This window comes from Scyliorhinus torazame, chromosome 5, assembly GCF_047496885.1.
Source record: "Scyliorhinus torazame isolate Kashiwa2021f chromosome 5, sScyTor2.1, whole genome shotgun sequence".
In the NCBI taxonomy this organism is placed as follows: Eukaryota; Metazoa; Chordata; class Chondrichthyes; order Carcharhiniformes; family Scyliorhinidae; genus Scyliorhinus; species Scyliorhinus torazame.
The window spans coordinates 76421327-76441536 of NC_092711.1; the positions used below are offsets into that span (position 1 = coordinate 76421327).

Consider the following 20210-nt stretch of genomic DNA (forward strand, 5'->3'; position numbering starts at 1 on the left):
CTTGGAATGTGAGAGGCCTGAACGGCCATTCAAGAGGGCCCGTGTGTTCGCGCACCTGAAGCGACTGAAGGCAGATGTGGTCATGCTCCAGGAGTCGCATTTGAGGGTGGCAGACCAGGTTAGGCTGAGAAAGGGGCGGGTAGAACAGGTTTTCCATTTGGGGTTGGATGCAAAGAATCTAGGGGTGGTGATATTGGTGGGGAAGCGGGTGTCGTTTGAGGCGCCGAGCATCGTGGCAGACAATGGAGGTAGGTACGTGATGGTGAGTGGTAAGTTCCAGGGGGTGCGGGTGGTCTTGGTGAATGTGTATGTCCCGAATTGGGACGATGCTGGATTTATGCGGCACATGTTGGGCCGGATTCCGGACCTGGAGGCAGGGAGCTTGATAATGGGGGGGGGGGGGGATTTTAATACAGTATTGGATCCAGCATTGGACCGCTCTAGGTCCAGGACGGGTAAGAGGCCGGCGGCGGCCAAGGTGTTGAGGGGGTTTATGGACCAGATGGGAGGAGTGGACCCATGGAGGTTTGTTAGGCCTGGGGCCAGGGAATTCTCTTTCTTTTCCCACGTCCATAAAGCCTACTCCTGGATTGACTACTTCGTTTTGAGCAGGGCGCTGATCCTGAGGGTGGAGGACATGGAGTATTCGGCCATAGCCACCTCAGACCATGCCCCGCACTGGGTGGAGCTCGAGCTAGGGGAGGAGAGGGACCAGCGCCCGCTGTGGCGCCTGGAGGTGGGTTTGCTGGCGGATGAGGAGGTGAGCGGGCGGATCTGGGGGTGCATTGAAAGATACCTAGAGGTTAACAATATTGGTGAGTTGCAGGTAGGGGTGGTCTGGGAGGTGCTGAAGGCGGTGATTAGGGGAGAGCTAATCTCCACTCGGGCCCACAAGGAGGGGAAGGAGATGAGGGAGAGGTTGGTGGGGGAGATTTTAAGGGTAGATGGGAGGTATGCAGAGGTCCCCGAGGAGGGACTACTCCAGCAGCGACGAAGCCTCCAGGCCGAGTTCGACCTGTTGACTACCAAGAAGGCGGAGGTGCAGTGGAGGAAGGCGCAAGGGGCGGTGTATGAATACGGGGAGAAGGCTAGCCGGATGTTGGCACACCAGCTTCGGAAGCGGGTGGCAGCGAGGGAGATTGGGGGAGTTAGGGATAAAGGGGGGAACACGATGCGGAGTGCGGTGGGAATAAATGGGGTATTTAGAGACTTTAATGAGGGGCTGTATAGGTCTGAGCCCCCGACGGAGGAGGGGGGGATGCGTCGTTTTCTGGACCGGCTGAGGTTCCCGAGGGTAGAGGAGGGGCAGGTGGCGGGGCTTGGGGCAGCGGTAGGGTTGGAGGAGCTGACTAGGGCTGGGGAGTATGCAGGCGGGGAAGGCACCGGGGCCAGATGGGTTCCCGGTGAAATTTTACAGGAAGTATATGGACCTGTTGGGCCCACTACTAGTGAGGACTTTAAATGAGGTGGGGGGGGGGGGGGTCGGGGTCCTACCCCCGAAGATGTCCAGGGCGCTGATCTTGAAGCGGGACAGGGACCCTTTACAGTGTGGGTCGTATAGGCCAATCTCGCTCCTCAACGTGGATGCGAAGGTGTTGGCTACCAGATTTGAGGACTGTGTCCCGGGGGTGATCCAGGAGGACCAGACGGGTTTCGTGAAGGGAAGGCAGCTAAACACCAATTGAGCCTTTGGCGATAGCTCTGAGGGAGTCCAGGAACTGGAGGGGGCTGGTGTGGAGGGAAGGGGGAGGGGGGTGGGGGGGGGGGGGGGGGGGGGGGCGGGGAACACCGGGTATCCCTGTATGCAGACCTGTTACTGTATGTGGAGGACCTGGTGGGGGTGATGCCGGAGGTGATGCGGATCCTCAGGGAGTTTGGGGACTTTTCCAGGTATAAGCTCAACATGGGGAAGAGTGAGCTATTCGTGATATACCCAGGGGACCAGGGAAGGGGGATAGACGAGCTTCCACTGAAGAGGGCGGAAAGGAGTTTTCGGTACCTAGGGATCCAGGTGGCTAGGAGCTGGGAGGTCCTACACAAGCTCAACTTGAAGAGGCTGGTGGGGCACATGGAGGAGGAGTTTGAAAGGTGGGATATGCTGCCACTCTCTCTGGCGGGTAGGGTACAGTCGGTGAAGATGACGGTGCTCCCGTGGTTCCTTTTTATATTCCAGTGCCTCCCCATCCTGATCCCTAAGGCCATTTTTAAGCGGGTCAGCAGGAGCATCATGGGATTCGTGGGCGAAAAAGACCCCGCGGGTGAGAAGGATGTTTCTGGAACGGAGCAGGGACAGAGGAGGACTAGCGTTTCCTAATCTGTGTGGGTACTACTGGGCTGCCAATGTGGCGATGATTCGCAAGTGGGTAATGGAGGGGGAGGGGGCGGCGTGGAAGAGGCTGGAGATGGCGTCCTGTGTGGGCACGAGCCTGAGAGCGCTGGTGACGGCACCGCTGCCGCTCCCGCCGACAAGGTACACCACGAGCCTACTGGTGGCGGCGACCCTCAAAATTTGGGGGCAGTGGAGACGCCACAGGGGGGAGGCAGAGGCTTTGGTGTGGTCCCCGATCCGAGAGAACCATCGGTTTGTCCCGGGGAGGATGGATGGAGTGTTGCTGAGCTGGCACAGGGCAGGTATTAGAAGGATGGGGGACCTGTTTATAGATGGGATGTTTGCGAGCCATGGGGCGTTGGAGGAAAAATTCGGGCTCCCCCCTGGAAATGCCTTCAGGTACATGCAGGTAAGGGCGTTTGTAAGACGGCCGATGAGGGAATTCCCACTGCTGCCAGCACGTAGGATCCAGGATAGGGTGCTCTCGGGGCGGGGGGGGGGGGGGGGGGGGGGGGGGTTGGAGAAGGCAAGGTCTCGGCGATCTACCAGGAGATGCAGGAGGAGGAGGAGGCCTCGGTGGAGGAGCTGAAAGGTAAATGGGAGGAGTAGCTGGGGGAGGAGATAGACGAGGGTACGTGGGCAGACGCCCTGGGTAGGGTAAATTCTTCCTCTTGCGCCAGGCTTAGCCTGATACAATTTAAGGTTCTGCACAGGGCGCACATGACTGGGGCAAGGCTGAGTCAGTTTTGTTGAGTAGAGGACTGGTGTGTGAGGTGTTCGGGGAGCCCAGCAAATCACGCCCACATGTTCTGGGCGTGCCCAGCGCTGGATGGGTTCTGGAGGGGCGAGGACGGTGTCTAAGGTGGTGAATACCCAGGTTAAGCCGAGTTGGGGGGCTCTCACTATTTGGGGTATCGGACTCTTGAGGGTTCTACCATTCACTGTATATTCCCTACCTGCATTAGACCTTCCAAAATGCATTACCTCACATTTGTCCGGATTAAGCTCCATCTGCCATCTCTCTGCCGAAGTCTCCAACCGATCTATATCCTGCAGAATCCTCTGACAATCCACATCGCTATCCACAATTCCACCAACTTTGTGTCGTCTGCAAACTTACTATTCAAACCAATTACGTTGTCCTCCAAAATCATTTGTATATACTGCAAACAACACAGGTCCCAGCACTGATCCCTACGGAACACCACTAGTCATAGCCATCCATTCAGAAAAGCACCCTTCTACTGCTACCCTCTGTCTTCTATGACCGAGCCAGTGCCACACCGATCTTATCAGTTCACCTCTGATCTTGTGTGACTTCACCTTCTGTACCAGTCTGCCAAGGGGCTTACTACCTTCATCAATCATCTCCATCACTTCCTCGAAAAACCCGATCAAGTTAGTGAGACACGACCTCCCCTTCACAAACCGTGCTGCCTATCACTAATACGTCCACATGCTTCGAAATGGGAGCAAATCCTGTCTCGGAAGAATCGTCATAACATTCAAGGCTAGGGGCCAAGTGCTGGCAAATGGAATCAGGTCGGTCAGGTGTTTTGCTTGTGTCGGTGCAGACTCAATGGGCAGAAGAGCCTCTTCACTGTTGCTGATGATGCAAAGTTAGATGGCATGGACAGCCTAGATGATGGCATAAAATTGCAAGGAGATATTGAGACTAGGTGATGGGCAAAATTGTGGCAAATGGAATTCAATGTAATCAAGTGTGAGGTTATCTGTTTTGAATCAAAAAAGAATAGAACAGAGTACTTTCTAAATGGAAAGAGGTTAAGTACAGTGGATGGCAAAGAGTCTGGGGGATTTAGTTGCATAGATCACTCAACTGCCAGGAACAAGTGCAGAAAATAATCAAAAAGGCGAATGGAATGCTGGCATTTACATAGAATCAGAGAATATACAGTGCAGAAGGAGGCCATTCGGACCATCAAATCTGCACCGGCCCTTGGAAAGAGCACCGTACTTAAGCACACACCTCCTATCTGCACCTAACCTTTTGGATACTCGGGCAATTTAGCATGGCCAATCCACCTAACCTGCCCATCTCTGGACAGTGGAAGGAAACCGGAGCACCCAGAGGAAACCCACGCAGACACGGGGAGGAAGTAAACCCTCGACACAAGACAGTCACCCGAGGCTGGAATTGAACCTAGGACCCTGGAGCTGTGAGATAGCAGTGCTAACCACTCTGCTACCATGCTGCCCCATCTGGAGGATTGGCGTATAAAGACTCAGAGGTTATGCTGCAGCTGTACAAGACCCCACTTGGAGTACTGAGAGCAGGTCTGGGCACCACACCTTAGGAAGGATATTTTGGCCCTGGAGTGAGTGCAACACAGGTTTACTAAGATGATACCGTACAATACCTGGACAGGGGTTAAGTTACGAGGAGAGATTACAATTAGGCCTGTTTTCGCTAGAATTTAGATGTTTAATGTGTGATTTGATTGAAGTATTTAAGATATTAATAGGAAAAGACAGGGTCGATGAAGATAAACTATTTCCACTGGTTGGAGAGTCTAAAACTGGGGATCATTGTCTAAAAATCAGGGCTAGACCGTTCAGAAGAGACGTTGGGAAGAACTTCTTCACACACAGGGTGCGAGAGGTTTGGAACTCTCTCCCACAAACAGCAGGTGAAGCAGGATCGGTTGTTAAGTTTAAATCTGAGGTAGAGTTTTGTTAAGCAGATATTCAGGGATATGGAGTTAGGTCACAGATCAGCCTTGATCTCACTAAATGGCAGGACAGACTCGAGGGGCTGAATGGCCTACTCCTGTCCCAATGTGTATTTTTGTGATTCTGAAATTCAGACAACACCATGACGGAAAGAATCCGGATTGGAACCTGAGTTAGTCCGAGCTGCAAACCATCCCTCCAGATCCTTGCCCTTTGTGGTTTTAATGAAGGCCAAGGCATTAGTTGGATTATTGAAAGACTTGACGGAGTTGTTGGATACCATTTTTCGGGTCTCAGGATAAAGCATCACGTAATTCACTCCCCACGGCCTTGAGCTATCTTTGAACTTCATCGAAGCCTCGACGCTTCGTTTGTGTTGCTGCCGAAAAGTCCTTGAAGAAGTAAATCCTCACTCCTTCCTGGTGCCAGGTGCCACCTCGCCGTTCCCTCTCCAGGACATTCTCTCAAGTTGAGGAAGTGAATGATTACAGGCCTGGGATGAAAACTATCCCTCAGCCTCAAAGACCGATGCACCCTTTCTAATTTGGAACGGCCAGGCTTCACATCCAGCATGAGAAATGGTGGCAGTCGATCCTCGAAGAACCTAACGGGAGCCTTATCCTCCACACTAAATGGACAGAAAATAACAATTTATGGGCAGCACTGTAGCACAGTGGTTGGCACAGTTGCTTCAAAGCTCCAGTGTCCCAGGTTCGCTTCCCAGCTTGGGTCACTGTGCGGAGTCTGCACGTTCTCCCCGTGTCTGTGTGGGTTTCCTCCAGGTGCTCTGGTTTCCTCCCACAGTCCAAAGATGTGCAGGTTAGGTGGATTGGCCATGATAAATTGCCCTTAGTGCCCAAATAAAAGGTTAGGTGGGGTTACTGGGTTACGGGGATGGGGTGGAGGTATGGGCTTGGGTGGGGTGCTGTTTCCAAGGCACAGACTCGATGGGCCGAGTGGCCTCTTTCTGCACTGTAAATTCTATGTTGACCATCGGACAGGCCGATGACTCGGATGTTCTTTCTCCGACCCTCGGTTCTCCAAGACCTCCGCCACGCCACTCGGCTGGAGGATTGAATTCTTGCCTCCGTCGAGGAGACATCTTGCTGAATGTTCAGGATTCTCTCCTCCGGATCGTCGAGCCTCTTCATGGCATTTTGCAGCTGGTCCTCATGAGGACACAGATATTGAGTCAGCACACTCAGCCTCTGGTCAGTAATACGGATAATGTCGGCAGTTATCATTTTCGCCGCCTCCCAGAGAGCGCGGGGTCGAGAGACCTCCTGAGGGTCAGGCCGCCATGTTGAAAAGGCTGCTCCATTCCCGCTGAATCCACCTGCGCTGTTTTATTAATGATCTAACCAAACCGAACCCTGAAGTCTTCCAGGGACACGATTACAAATAATGAATTCAAGAATTAGGCAGCTGAGTGCCAGGCAATCAGGATAAGTGTCAGATTATAAATTAGTGGCACCAGAACCTGCGGAAAAGCAGCTACTCCCGCACCCGTAGCACATGCCTGACACCCCGGCACACACAGATTTCTGATTGAGGGTGTCGAGCGTGGGGAACAGGCAGGTAAATGGAGAGACAGCTGAGATGAGAAGGGATTTCTTTATTCGAGGACGTGGTGAAGCTTTGGAATTCTCTCCCCCCGAGGATTCTGGAGATTCAGTCATCAAGTATTTTCAAGACACAGACTGATCGGTTTCTAGATATTGAAGATGTCGAGGGACATGGGGATAGTGTCGGAAAACGGTGCTGAGGTAGATTAGCCAATGATCCCATTGAATGGTTCAGGTTCGATGGCCCGAATGGCCGACTGCAGCTCATATTTGTTATGATCTCCTGGACAGGAAGCTGTGAGCATGGATCTGTCAATCAACCTGAATCAGCACCTTCAGGAGAATTGTGAGGGTGAATATTAGATACAGCAGAGTGAGAATGGAGGGAGTGTGTGGGATGGAGATTTACAGCTTTTGGAAAACGAGAGAGGAAATAATGTTCCATAGGAACTAAAATTGTCTGTTCTGAGTTTCTATCTTGTACTAACAGTGATCAATTTTATGAATTGTTTTTCCAGGATATTAGATGAGGAGGAATTACAGACAGAAATCTCAAAAGTCACGTCTCAAGCTGACAGTCACTCGATTCCCTGGAACCTGAATATCATCAGCCTGTGAATCTAGAAGGAGAAATGTTTACCCAAACTGTCAGCTAGAGATTTCATACATCAGTGTGACTGGAAAAGCACGAAGACCCATACAATACACACCCGAGTGAGAGAGTTCCAGTGAACTGACTGTGGAAAGATCTTTAACCAGTTACACTGCCTGAAAAAATATCACAACATTCACAGTGAGGAGAGACAGTGCACGTGTTCTGTGTGTGATCAAGGCTTCAATGAACCTGGTGACACAAGGTGACCCGCACTATGGAGAAACCATGGAAATGTGGGGACAGGGAAGGGATTAAAAGCTCCATCTGTGCTGGACATTCATCAACGCAGTCACACTGGAGAGAAGCCATTCACCTGCTCTGACTGTGGGAAGGGGTTCAGTGATTCATCCAACCTGCTGATGCACCAGCGAGTTCACACCGGGGTGAGGCCATACACCTGCTGTGATTGTGGGAAGGGATTCAGTCGATCATCCAACCTGCAGTCACAGCAGCGAGTTCACACTGGTGAGAGGCCATTCACCTGCTCTGAATGTGGGAAGACGTTCACTCTGTTATCCCATTTGCAGACACACCAGAGAGTTCACACGGGGAGAAGCCATTCACCTGCTCCCAGTGTGACAAAGGATTTACTAATTCATCCAATCTACAGAAACACCAACGGGTTCACACCAGGGAGAGACCATTCACCTGTTCTGTTTGTGGGAAGGGATTCACACAGCCAGCCAACCTGAAGACACATCAACGAGTTCACAAGCGATTATTGGGGGCGGATTCTGCTGTTAATCACATCCACGACTGACATTCTGACAGTTGAAGTGGGAGGGTTTCTTTCTGCTGGACTGGCTGGTCTCCCAACTTTGCTTCTAGTGGGCTAATGCTGAGCCCAGGAGAGCACATTTCCACTGAAATGATCCACGAACTGATGAAGGACATTTATTTCATCCTGAATAGTGGTGTATTTTCCTACCAGTTTAGGTGGATCTAACAAATACATTTGTCTCTGTTGCATTGAGTCTACAGCACAGGGCCAGGCCGGTCGGATCAATTGGTCTAAGTCAGTATTTCTGCCCCACATGAGTCTCCACCCACCCCTCTATATTTCCCCCCATCAGTATCTCCTAATCGTTCTCCCTCATGTATGTATCTAGCTTTACGTTCAATGTATTCATGCTGTTCACCTCAAGAACTCGCTGTGGTAGTGAGTTCCCTGCTTTTTAATTTTATCCCTCTGGATTGGAACCCTGTATATGGGCCCCGCTCTTTAGGAAAGATGTGAAGTTCTCGAGAGGGTGCATAGGAGATTTAAGAGAGTGGTCCCAGGGATGAGGGACTTCAGTGAGTTGGAGAGACTGAAGCAGCGGAAATTGTTATTTTGAGGTCAGGAGATCAGAGAAGGCCCTTCAGCCTATTGATTCCCTTTTGACTCCCTGGAGCAAACTAGTCAGTCCCATTACCCCAATCTATCCCTGTGGCCCTGCAAGTTTATTCCCTAAATGCCCATTCAGTTTCTGTTTGAAATTTTCCATTGTCTTCATTCCCACCCCCCTCACAGGCAGTGAGTTCCAGGTCATTACCACTCGCTACATCAAAATATTCTCCCTCACATTCCCCCTGCATCTCTTACCCAAAACCTAAAATCTGTGTCCCCCTCATCCTTGTCCCTTCAGCTAATTGGAACAGCTTTTCTTTATCCATCTTATCTAAACCTGTTCTAATCTTGTCCACCTCTATCAATTCTCCATTCAACCTCCTTGATGAATCTGTGTCTGTTCGGAACCCTGGATATCAGTTATCCCTTCTCAGTTCCCAAATAGCAAAGGTCAAGTCTGTGCTTTTTGGCAAAGTCCCCTGGAACTTTATTTTGTCAGCTGTAGTGCCCACTGGTAACTTTATTTTCAATACAACATTTAGAGAGTTCTGACTAGCCCTTTCTCAAGCTAGTCAGATTGATTGTCTTTAGTGAATACAATAGTTGATTTTTAAAATACAGGTCGTGGTAATTCTTCAAATCATAATGCACAGGATAAAATGACAGTGATTTAAACAAAAGAAAGATGGCAATTTTGCAAAAGCAGCAAGGAATTAGGTTTTAGAAAAAGATAGATTGATTCCGGAATGAGTTTTTCCATCCCGGGTAAGTTATTCTGAAAGAGATTATTATCTTAAGGTCTTGCCTTCTTTTCACCCCTGATTGGCTTTAACTAATTTATAATTCAGTCAAACTGTCTGCCTTCAATTTTAAGAGATATATGTATTTAAATATATTGGGTGCCAATTTCTCATTCCATCCCCTGCCAATTTTCCAACTTATCCACACCTGCATCTAGATATTATTGGAGAAACACCGTTTTCGCTCAGAAATGATCAGTCCGAGGCTGACTGATGCTATAGGGACGGAACTACCAGTTCTTTACTGTATAACAATGGGACCTTTTAGCTAGTTGACGTCACTGTTCTTACAACCTTAAACAAGTCTCAAGCAACTTGCAAAATGTAAAACCTGAGAAAGAAATTAGAGACTGTTATCTGGATTAACCCTTAGTGGGTTCCCAGCTATTTGTTGCACTGAGGTAATGCCTAATATGATTATAGTTAATTTCTTCTCAATGAGTTCTCATATAAACCTCTTATATCTGACAAGAAGTCAATTTCTATAACTCCTTTACTCCCAAGGTAACAACCCCAGCCCGACAGCGACCATGAAGGACAAACAGAATATGTTAATGTCTGAAATCAATTGGAAATGTTTAATGTCTCTTTTAAAGATATTGTGAATATATTGTCCTGGACAATAAATGAATTGGAATACTGTCCCTCGGGTACGTCCGAATGGAATATATCAATCTGGTATCCACCTATGTTCTAGTGAAAGTCTGGAATGTGTAGATGGGATGAATAAGTTGATCACTTTCTCTTGGAAATATTTACATCCTTGCCCATGAACTTTGTTTTAGAGAAGTCCAGCCACGACATCAAATATCAGCACTTTCACAGGGGGAGATCAGAAAGACAGACTCACTTTAGTCTTTTCATCAGCACATCTGAGAGTTAAGAATGTGTGACATGATTTTAGGATACCATAGATAGAATTTACAGTGCAGAAGGAGGCCATTCGGACCATCGAGTCTGCACCGGCTCATGGAAAGAGCATCCTACCCAAGGTCCACACCTCCACCCTATCCCCATAACCCAGTAGCCCCACCCAACATTAAGGGCAATTTTGGACCGGTGTGAGTGTGCAGATGTGATTTGTTACATGTGAAAAATAGCAAGTGTAAATTCATGGTGAAACGGGCTGAAGACCGATCGCAAACACACACACAGCTACTTGAGACACAGCAGGAGATGAAATGGTGAATGTGTCCAAGGGATTGAGACAATATTGTGACATCATCAAGGCATTGACATACTCCAGAGAGAAACGGACTTTAAAACAACCAATGGAGATGGTGTTTCTACCCAGAATGCAATGGTAATGCTGCTACACTTTGATACTACTGCTCAGACATTAGACTGTGTCAGCTCTTATTGACACTGAATAAAATCTAACCACTGCCACCAATAAGGACTATCACTGAATCATTTCAGAGTTTGGGAAAGTGGGGGTGCTAAGGGTCAATACAAATTAGGAGTTGACCATTCGGCCCCTCGATCCTGCTCCATCACTCAATGAAATCAGGGCTAATCTGATTGTGGTCTCAACTCCACTTTCCTTCCTCCACCCTTTCACTCCCTTGTCAATCAAGAATCGATCAAATTCAGCCTTAAAGCAGATTCAATGGCCCTGCCTCCACCACTCACTGGGGAAGAAAGATTAACAGACCCACAGCCATCAGGGGAAAAACAATCCTGATCGATATTTTAAATGGGAGACCCCTTATTTGTAAATGGTATCCCCTCGTTCTAGCCTCTGCCACAAGGGGAAACATCCTCTCAGCATTCTCTCTATCAATTCCACTCAGCGTCTCTTAACATCATCTCTCATTCTTCTAAATTGCAATGGATACAGGGCCAACCTGTCAAACCTTTCCTCAGAGGATAACCCCCTCAATCCAGGAATCTGGAGAGTCAACCTTCTCTCTACTGCTTCTAATGCACTTATCTCATTTCTGAAATAAGGAGACCCATACTGTACACAGTGCTTGAAATATGGTTTCACTAAAGACCTTGTACAACTGCAGCAAAACATCCCTATTTTATATTCCATTTCCTTTGCAATAAACAATAATATTCCATTGACCTTCCTAATCACTTGCTGTACATGCAGACTAACTTGGGATCAGGCACCCCCGATCCCTCTGTACCTCAGAGTTTTGCAATCTCTCCATTTAAATAATATTGTTTTATTTTATACTTTCTGACAAAGTGGACAATTCATATTTTCCAAAGTTATACTCCAACTGTCAGTTTTTTTACCCACTCACTTAACCTGTTCGTAGTTCTTTGCAGAGTCCTTAAATCCACTTCACAAATTACTTTCCTACCGGTCTTTGAGGCATCAGAAAATTTAGCCACCAGACAATCAATCCCGTCATCCAGCACATTCATACAGATTGTAAATGGTTGAGAGCCCAGCACTGATCCTGGTGACATTCCACTTGTCACATCATACCCACCCACAAATGACCCATTTATACCTACTTGCTGCTTCCTGTTCGCTAACCAATCCTCTATCCATGCTGATATGTTGCCCCCAAACCACGAGCTCTTATTTTGTGTAATAACCTTTGATGTGGCACCTTGGGAAATACCTTCTGGAAATCCAGATAAAGCACATCTACAGGTTCCCCTTTATTGACATCCCTTGTTACTTCCTCAGAGAACCTTGATAAATTAGTCAGTCACAACTGACTTCCTGAACTCCATTTTCAAACACTGTCAAAGAAAATTCAAATTTCCTCTACCCCTCTGGCTCCTTTGCCAACTACCTTAGAGGGACTCACTTTCTGTTAAAGAGCCTGTCAACCCCTCTCACCCACTTACCCGAAAGTGAACAAATTTAATCAGGAAAAGTCCAACCAATTCAAATATTTTCCTGTTCAAAGTTTATTGATGAAACAGAACGTGGTTAAAAAAAACTAACAGAAAATTACTTGAGGATCAAAGAAAACACAAGTAACAGGATGTTCACAATGTTCTGGTCCCAAATGGTCCTCTTTGGCTCCTCTGTACCGTGTTCCTGTGACTCCTGCTTTGGACACTGGGGCACTGAATCCTGGGGGTCACATCACCGTCAGCCCCGGTGACCCTCGCCCTTGAACCCTGATTGGTTGGAGGTGTAGTTCCCAGTCAGTCCTCCAACACCTTCCGGTCTCTATTAGCGACACCCATGGCAGTTTCCCAACTGGGACACAGGCCCTGTTATTCTCAGCTAAATTCAGCCCTCAGCTCCATCACCTGGCTGTCATTGACACGAGCAATAGAGACAGAAAGGTGCCCGAGGCTCAAATAGGAAATCAAAACTTGTGGATTAGGATCTCCATAAAGGTCAGCAACTTCATATAAAAAATCAAATTCCCAGTCCACAAATTGAAGGACCACACGACGGGACTTCAAGTTTTATGACTTTTAGTACAACAAACAAACTAGAAGCTACTTTAACTCGAAAACCTATACATTAAACTATAAAACAGAACTTTGCCCTTTTGCACAATCTAAAATCACACTCCACAAATATAGTTACTCTGTCCTGGAAGTCAAAACTTAATTGTCTCAGAATCTGTCCAAAGTGATGATTCATTCCCGAGGATTTACTTCAGTTCTTCAACCAAGACACTGAGAAACAAAGGGAGAATAGAATAGAATGTTAATTGGCAAAATACATAAAAATGGACTGTTAAACCTTCTGTGGCTACGTAAAAAGGAAATGTTTGGCTCAGACAAAAGGTTTGTCCGTTACCGATAGAGTCAAGAGAATGTAGAATGTGAAATAGAGATCTCGACAGCCACCTCGTTCAACACTCTGGGATGTAGATCAGCAGCTTTTGGGGATTTATTCACTTTAAAGCGCATTAATTTCTCCAGTACTACATTTTCACCAATACTAATGTCTGCCAGTCCCTTGGTTCTCTGGTGTTTTGGGGACAATTTCTGTATCTTCCTCTGTGAAGACAGACACACATTTCTCTGCCATTTCCTCATTCCCCATTATGAACTCTCCTGACTCTGCCTGGAATGGACCCACATTGGTCTTTGCTAATCTTTTCCTTTTCACATTCCTGTAGAAGCTATTCCAGTCGGTTTTTATGTTTCTCGCCAGTTTGCTCTCATCAGTTTCTTGGTCCTCCTTTGCTGAATTCTAATGGATCTCATGGAATCTTTAACTTTTCTTGGTAACCAAGGTTACATCACTTTTCCTGTTGGATTTTTGTTCCTTAAAGGAATCTATATTTGTTGTATATATGTGAAATAAAAGTCACAAAATCCCAGAGGACCATAGGCTGCTCTCCCCTTTGACAGAGAGAGAGCTGACTGGAGGTGATTTAACCCGAGGGTCAGCACACCTCAGGCGAGGGGCCTGGTTGAGAAGGCGGGGCCTTCATGAATAAACCCAGCCAGTACAGGGGTTGAATCCTCACTGTAAGCCTTGCTCTGCATCACAAACCAGTCGTGCAGCCAACTGAGCTAACCGACCCCCTGATAAATATGTAATAATTCCTTAAATATTAGGCATTCCCTGTACCAATCAGTTTCCCAGTCCACCTCTGACAACTTGCCCCTCATACCGTGTTGTTTTCCTCTGTGAGGAACACCCAGATAAATTAAACAAAAGAACCTTGTAACCACCAGGGCCCATCTCCACGGTAACGTGGCATGCTCTAGGGGGTCTGAAATAGAAATGGAAACTAAATATCTTCACACTTCCAAACACCCTTTCACTCTGTGATCCTTGTACAATTCGAAGCCAGGTATTAGCAACAAGGCTCAAAGAGTATCAGCCCATTGGAGGCAAAGTTGTGAGATCGGCCTGTCCAGCAGAAAGAAACCCTCTGACCATCCCCACTGACCACCTGTCAGAATGAACAAAATGCAGTCCTGGATGTTGGGCAGAAACAATAACAGCAGAATCCAACCCCTGTAATCGATTGTGAAATTGTTGGTGTCACAGCAGGTGTGGTGAAACATGCAATCCCGTCTCACAGTGAGAGGTGGACGGCCTCTCCCCAGTGTGAACTCGCTGGTGTGTCCGCAGGTTGGATAATTGAGTAAATCCCTTCCCACACCGAGAGCAGGTGAATGGCTTCTCCCCAGTGTGAACGCGCTGGTGTGTCTGTAGTTTGGATACTCGAGTAAATCCTTTCCCACACTGAGAGCAGGTGAATGGCTTCTCCCCAGTGTGAATTCGCTGGTGTCTACGCAGGTTGGATGAATCACTGAATCCCTTTCCACACTGAGAGCAGGTGAATGGCCTCTCCCCAGTGTGAACTCGCTGGTGTGTCTGTAGTTTGGATACTCAAGTAAATCCTTTCCCACACTGAGAGCAGGTGAATGGCCTTTCCCCAGTGTGAACTCGCTGGTGTGTCCGCAGGTTCGATGAATCACTGAATTCCTTCCCACACTGAGAGCAGGTGAATGGCCTCTCCCCGGTGTGAACTCGCTGGTGTGTCTGCAGGTTGGATACCTCAGTAAATCCCTTCCCACACTGAGAGCAGGTGAATGGCCTCTCCCCAGTGTGAACTCGCTGGTGTGACTGCAGGGTGGATAATTGAGTAAATCCCTTCCCACACTGAGGGCAGGTGAACGGTCTCTCCCCAGTGTGAACTCGCTGGTGTGTCTGCAGGTTGGATAATTGAGTAAATCCTTTCCCACACTGAGAGCAGGTGAACGGTCTCTCCCCAGTGTGAACTCGCTGGTGTTTCCGCAGGTCGGATAACTGAGTGAATCCTTTCCCACACTGAGAGCAGGTGAACGGCCTCTCTCCAGTGTGACTACGTTGATGAGTTTCCATCTTTGACGGGGCTTTAAATCCCTTCCCACAGTACCCACATTTCCACGGTTTCTCCATGTTTTGGGTCTCTTCGTGTCTCTCTAGGCGGGACAATCAGTTGAAGCCTTGTCCAGAGACACAACACGTGTACGGTCTCTCCCCACTCTGAATGTTCTTATGTTTCTCAGGCTGCGTAACTGGTTGAAGCTTTTTCCACAGTCAGTTCACTGGAACACTCTCACTCGGGTGTGTGTTGTGTGGGTCTCGGTGCTTTTCCAGTCACATTGATGTTTAAAATCTTTAGCTGACAGTTCGGGCAAACATTTCACCTTCTAGATTCAAAGGCCGATGATATTCAGGTTAAAAGGAATCGAGTGACTGTCAGATCGAGACATAACATTTGAGATTTCTGTCTGTAATTCCTCCTCGTCTAATATCCTGTAAAAACAATTTACAAAATTCTTCAGTGTCAGTACAGGATAGAAACTCAGAACAGACAATTCTATTTTCTATGTCACATTTTTTCCTCTCTCTTATTCCCCCAAAGCTGTAAATCACCATCCCACACACTCTCCCTCCATTCTCACTCTGCTGTATCTAATATTCACCCTCCCTATTCTCCTGAAGGTGCTGATTCAGGCTGATTGATAGATCCAAGCTCACAGCTTCCTGTCCAGGAGATCACAACAAATATGAGCTGCAGTATGCCATTCGGCCCATCGAGCCTGAACCATTCAATGGGATCATTGGCTGATCTACCACAACACCGTTTTCCCACATTATCCCTCATTTCACAGTGGTTAGCACTATTGCTTCACAGAACCAGGTTCCCAGGTTCGATACCCGGCTTGGGTCACTGTGTGTGCGGAGTCTGCACGTTCTCCCCGTGTGTGCGTGGGTTTCCTCCGGGTGCTCCGGTTTCCTCCCACAGTCCAAAGATGTGCAGGTTAGGTGGATTGGCCATGCTAAATTGCCCTTAGTGTCCAAAAAGATTAGGTGGGGTTACTGGGTTACGGGGATCGGGTGGAGGATTGAGTTTAAGTAGGGTGCTCTTTCCAAGGGCGGTGCAGACTCGACGGGCCAAATGGACTCCTTCTGCACTGTAAATCCTCTGGGGTACAGAATTTCAAAGCTTCACCACATCCTCGAGAAAATAAATCCCTCCTCATCTCAGCTTTCTCTTCATTTACCTGCCAGTTCCCCATAACCCTCGGCACGTTCATCGATCAGAAATCTGTCTGTGCCGGGGTGTTGGGCATGTGGTGCGGGAGTAGCTGCTTTTCCGCAGGTTCTGGTGCCACTCACCTATAATCTGATCTTTAAATTAATATTGTTATCATGTCCCTGGAAGACGTCAGGGTTCAGTTTAGTAGGATTCTGCCAAATAAAGTGAAGAAATCTGTTGACAAAACAGCGCAGGTGGATTCAGCGGGGGTGGAGCCACCTTTTCAACATAGCGGCCTGACCCTCGGGAGGTCTCTCGACCCCGCGCTCTCTGGGGCTCTCATGGAAGCGGCGAAAATGATGACTGCCGGCATTATCCGTGTTACTGACCAGAGGTGGAGTGTGCTGACTCAATATCTGTGAGCTCATGAGGACCAGCGGCAAAACACCATGAAGAGGCTCGATGATACTGGCAGCACGGTGGCGCAGTGGATAGCACTGCTGCCTCACGGCGCCGAGGTCCCAGGTTCTATCCCAGCTCTGGGTCACTGTCCGTGTGGCGTTTGCACATTCTCCCCGTGTTTGCGTGGGTTTCGCATCCACAACCCAAAGATGTGCAGGCTAGGTGGATTGGCCACACTAAATTGCCCCTTAATTGGAAAAAATGAATTGGGTACTCAAAATTTATTTTTTTTAAAGAAAAAAAAAGAGACTTGATGAAGCGGAGGAGAGAATCCTGAACGTTCAGCAAGATGCCTCTGTCAAAATGCAATCCTTTGAAGACCAACCAAGTGGCTTTCGGAGGTCCTGGAGGACTTGGAGGACCGAGGGTCGGAGAAAGAACATACGAGTCGTCGGCCTGTCAGAAGATGTGGAGGCTAAGGCTCCCGTTAGGTTATTCGAGGACTGGCTGCCATGTTGGGTGCCATGGTAGCACAGTGGCTAACACTGTTGCTTCACAGCGTCAGGGACCCAGGTTCAATTCCCAGTCTGTCTGTGCAGAGTCTGCACATTCTCCCTGTGACTATGTGGGTTTCCTCCGGGTGCTCCGGTCTCCTCCCAGTGGTTGGAGGACTTCCACAAGTCCCAAAAGACGTGTTTGTGGGAGGAATGGGACATTCAGTGTGCCCGAACAGGCGCCGGAGTGTGGTGACTAGGGGATTTTCACAATAACTTAATTGCAGTGTTAATGTCAGCCTACTTGTGACAATAATAAAGATTATTATGAATGCGCTGAAGGGCCTATTTCCGTGCTGTAAAACTCTCTGACTCTAAAGATAGCGGTGGTAGAGGGAGCGAGGGAATGACATTATAGAGAAACTGCCAAAGCCACAACATTCATAAGAACATAAGAACTAGGAGCAGGAGTAGGCCTTCTGGCACCTCGAGCCTGCACCACCATTCAATGAGATCATGGCTGATCTTTTGTGGACTCAGCTCCACTTTCCGGCCCGAACACCAGAACCCTTAATCCCTTTATTCTTCAAAAAAACTATCTATCTTTATCTTAAAAACATTGAATGAAGGAGCCTCTACTGCTTCACTGGGCAAGGAATTCCATAGATTCACAACCCTTTGGGTGAAGAAGTTCCTCCTAAACTCAGTCCTAAATCTACTTCCCCTTATTTTGAGGCTATACCCCCTAGTTCTGCTTTCACCCGCCAGTGGAAACAACCTGCCCGCATCTATCCTATCTATTCCCTTCATAATCTTATATGTTTCTAGAAGATCCCCCCTCATCCTTCTAACTTCCAACGAGTACAGTCCCAGTCTACTCAACCTCTCCTCGTAATCCAACCCCTTCAGCTCTGGGATTAACCTAGTGAATCTCCTCTGCACACACTCCAGTGCCAGTACGTCCTTTCTCAAGTAAGGAGACCAAAACTGAACACAATACTCTAGGTGTGGCCACACAAACACCTTATACAATTGCAGCAGAACCGCCCTAGTCTTAAACTCCATCCCTCTAGCAATGAAGGACAAAATTCCATTTGCCTTCTTAATCACCTGTTGCACCTGAAAACCAACTTTTTGCGACTCAAGCACTAGCACACCCAGGTCTCTCTGCACAGCAGCATGTTTTAATATTTTATCATTTAAATAATAATCCCTTTTGCTGTTATTCCTACCAAAATGGATAACCTCACATTTGTTAACATTGTATTCCATCTGCCAGACCCTAGCCCATTCACTTAGCCTATCCAAATCCCTCTGCAGACTTCCAGTATCCTCTGCACTTTTTGCTTTACCACTTATCTTAGTGTCGTCTGCAAACTTAGACACATTGCCGTTGGTCCCCAACTCCAAATCATCTATGCAAATTGTGAACAGTTGTGGGCCCAACAATGATCCCTGAGGGACACCAGTAGCTACTGATTGCCAACCAGAGAAACACCCATTAACCCCCACTCTTTGCTTTCTATTAATTAACCAATCCTCTATCCATGCTACTACTTTCCCCTGAATGCCATGCATCTTTATCTTGTGCAACAACCTTTTGTGTGGCACCTTGTCAAAGGCTTTCTGGAAATCCAGATATACCACATCCATTGGCTCCCCGTTATCTACCGCGCTGTTAATGTCCTCAAACAATTCCACTAAATTAGTTAGGCACGACCTGCCCTTTATGAACCCATGCTGCGTCTGCCCAATGGGACAATTTCCATCCAGATGCCTCGCCATTTCTTCCTTGATGATAGATTCCAGCATCTTCCCTACTACCGAAGTTAAGCTCACTGGCCTATAATTACCTGCTTTCTGCCTACCTCCTTTTTTAAGCAGTGGTGTCACATTTGCTAATTTCCAATCCGCCGGGACCACCCCAGAGTCTAGTGAATTTGGTAAATTATCACTAGTGCATTTGCAATTTCCCTAGCCATCTCTTTTAGCACTCTGGGATGCATTCCATCAGGTCCAGGAGACTTGGCTACCTTTAGCCCCATTAGCTTGCCCATCACGACCTCCTTGGTGAAAACAATCCTCTCAAGGTCCACACCTGTCATAGCCTCATTTCCATCAGTCACTGGCATGTTATTTGTGTCTTCCACTGTGAAGACCGACCCAAAAAACCTGTTCAGTTCCTCAGCCATTTCCTCATCTCCCATTATTAAATCTCCCTTCTCATCCTCTAAAGGACCAATATTTATCTTAGCCACTCTTTCACCAGCTGCAGCTTTCACCACCAGCTCTGAGGACACACCTTAGCTCCCTTTCCAATCTGAAAGCAGCCTGAGCTGGATTTACATTCCCCTTAATTGATCATTGCTGGGTGATAATCCTGTACTTCCTCACCTCACACCACTGTGACAGCACCTTCACTACACAGACTGCAGCAACTGACCAAACATCACCTTCCCAGTTATTCCTGAAGGCACCGCCTTCCCAACCTGGCCCCTTGCCTGAGGTGCGGTGATCCTCAGGTCACATCACCGCCGGTCAGCTCTCTCCCGGGACCAGGCCCTGTTTCACAGCCGCCATCTTGGGGAAACAGAGCGCATGCGCTGGCGTCTTGGTGACGCAACAGCTTATTGGGGGGGGGGGGGGGGGCGGGGGGTGGGAACAAGGTTTCTGATCCCAGCTGGGTCCCAGTGCCGGTTAACTTGTTTTTAAAAAGTTTCTCCCACGCCTGGGCTGAAGCTGATGTTTGTGGCCTGGGGGTCCCGTGGAGCATGTAGACATTCAGTGTGAGAGGCTGCAGCCTCTGTATAGCTACCTGAAGGGGTTATACAGCGTTTGATTATAATTCGTGCTCCTTTCCACTCCATTATCAGGATGTTTGTGTGATATTTTCTTACCCTCTGGGTGATTTTTCTTTATTTAAAATACATTTCAGCAGCAGGCTTGCTGGTGATTTTTAAACCGAAGATGGTTATTTATTGTCACACAATTTCCCTGGATGTTTGAACATCTCAGTCT

At 48.0% G+C, this 20210-nt stretch overlaps 1 protein-coding gene and 1 pseudogene across 5 annotated transcripts in view; one reads left to right on the forward strand and one right to left on the reverse strand.

Moving 5' to 3' along the window:
* LOC140421376 (uncharacterized) overlaps positions 1-20210 on the forward strand; it is a 56058-nt gene that overhangs the window by 28161 nt on the left and 7687 nt on the right. For 4 of the 5 annotated variants that reach the window (XR_011946719.1, XR_011946721.1, XR_011946720.1 and 1 more), the window contains exon 2: positions 7107-10015. The exons of the other annotated variant lie outside the window; for it this stretch is intronic. The gene's annotated coding sequence lies outside the window, so the exon portion shown is untranslated. Of the gene's footprint in view, positions 1-7106; positions 10016-20210 lie in introns of those variants that run through there. 5 annotated transcript variants of the gene reach the window in all.
* On the reverse strand, positions 12233-19652 carry LOC140421389 (uncharacterized; annotated as a pseudogene).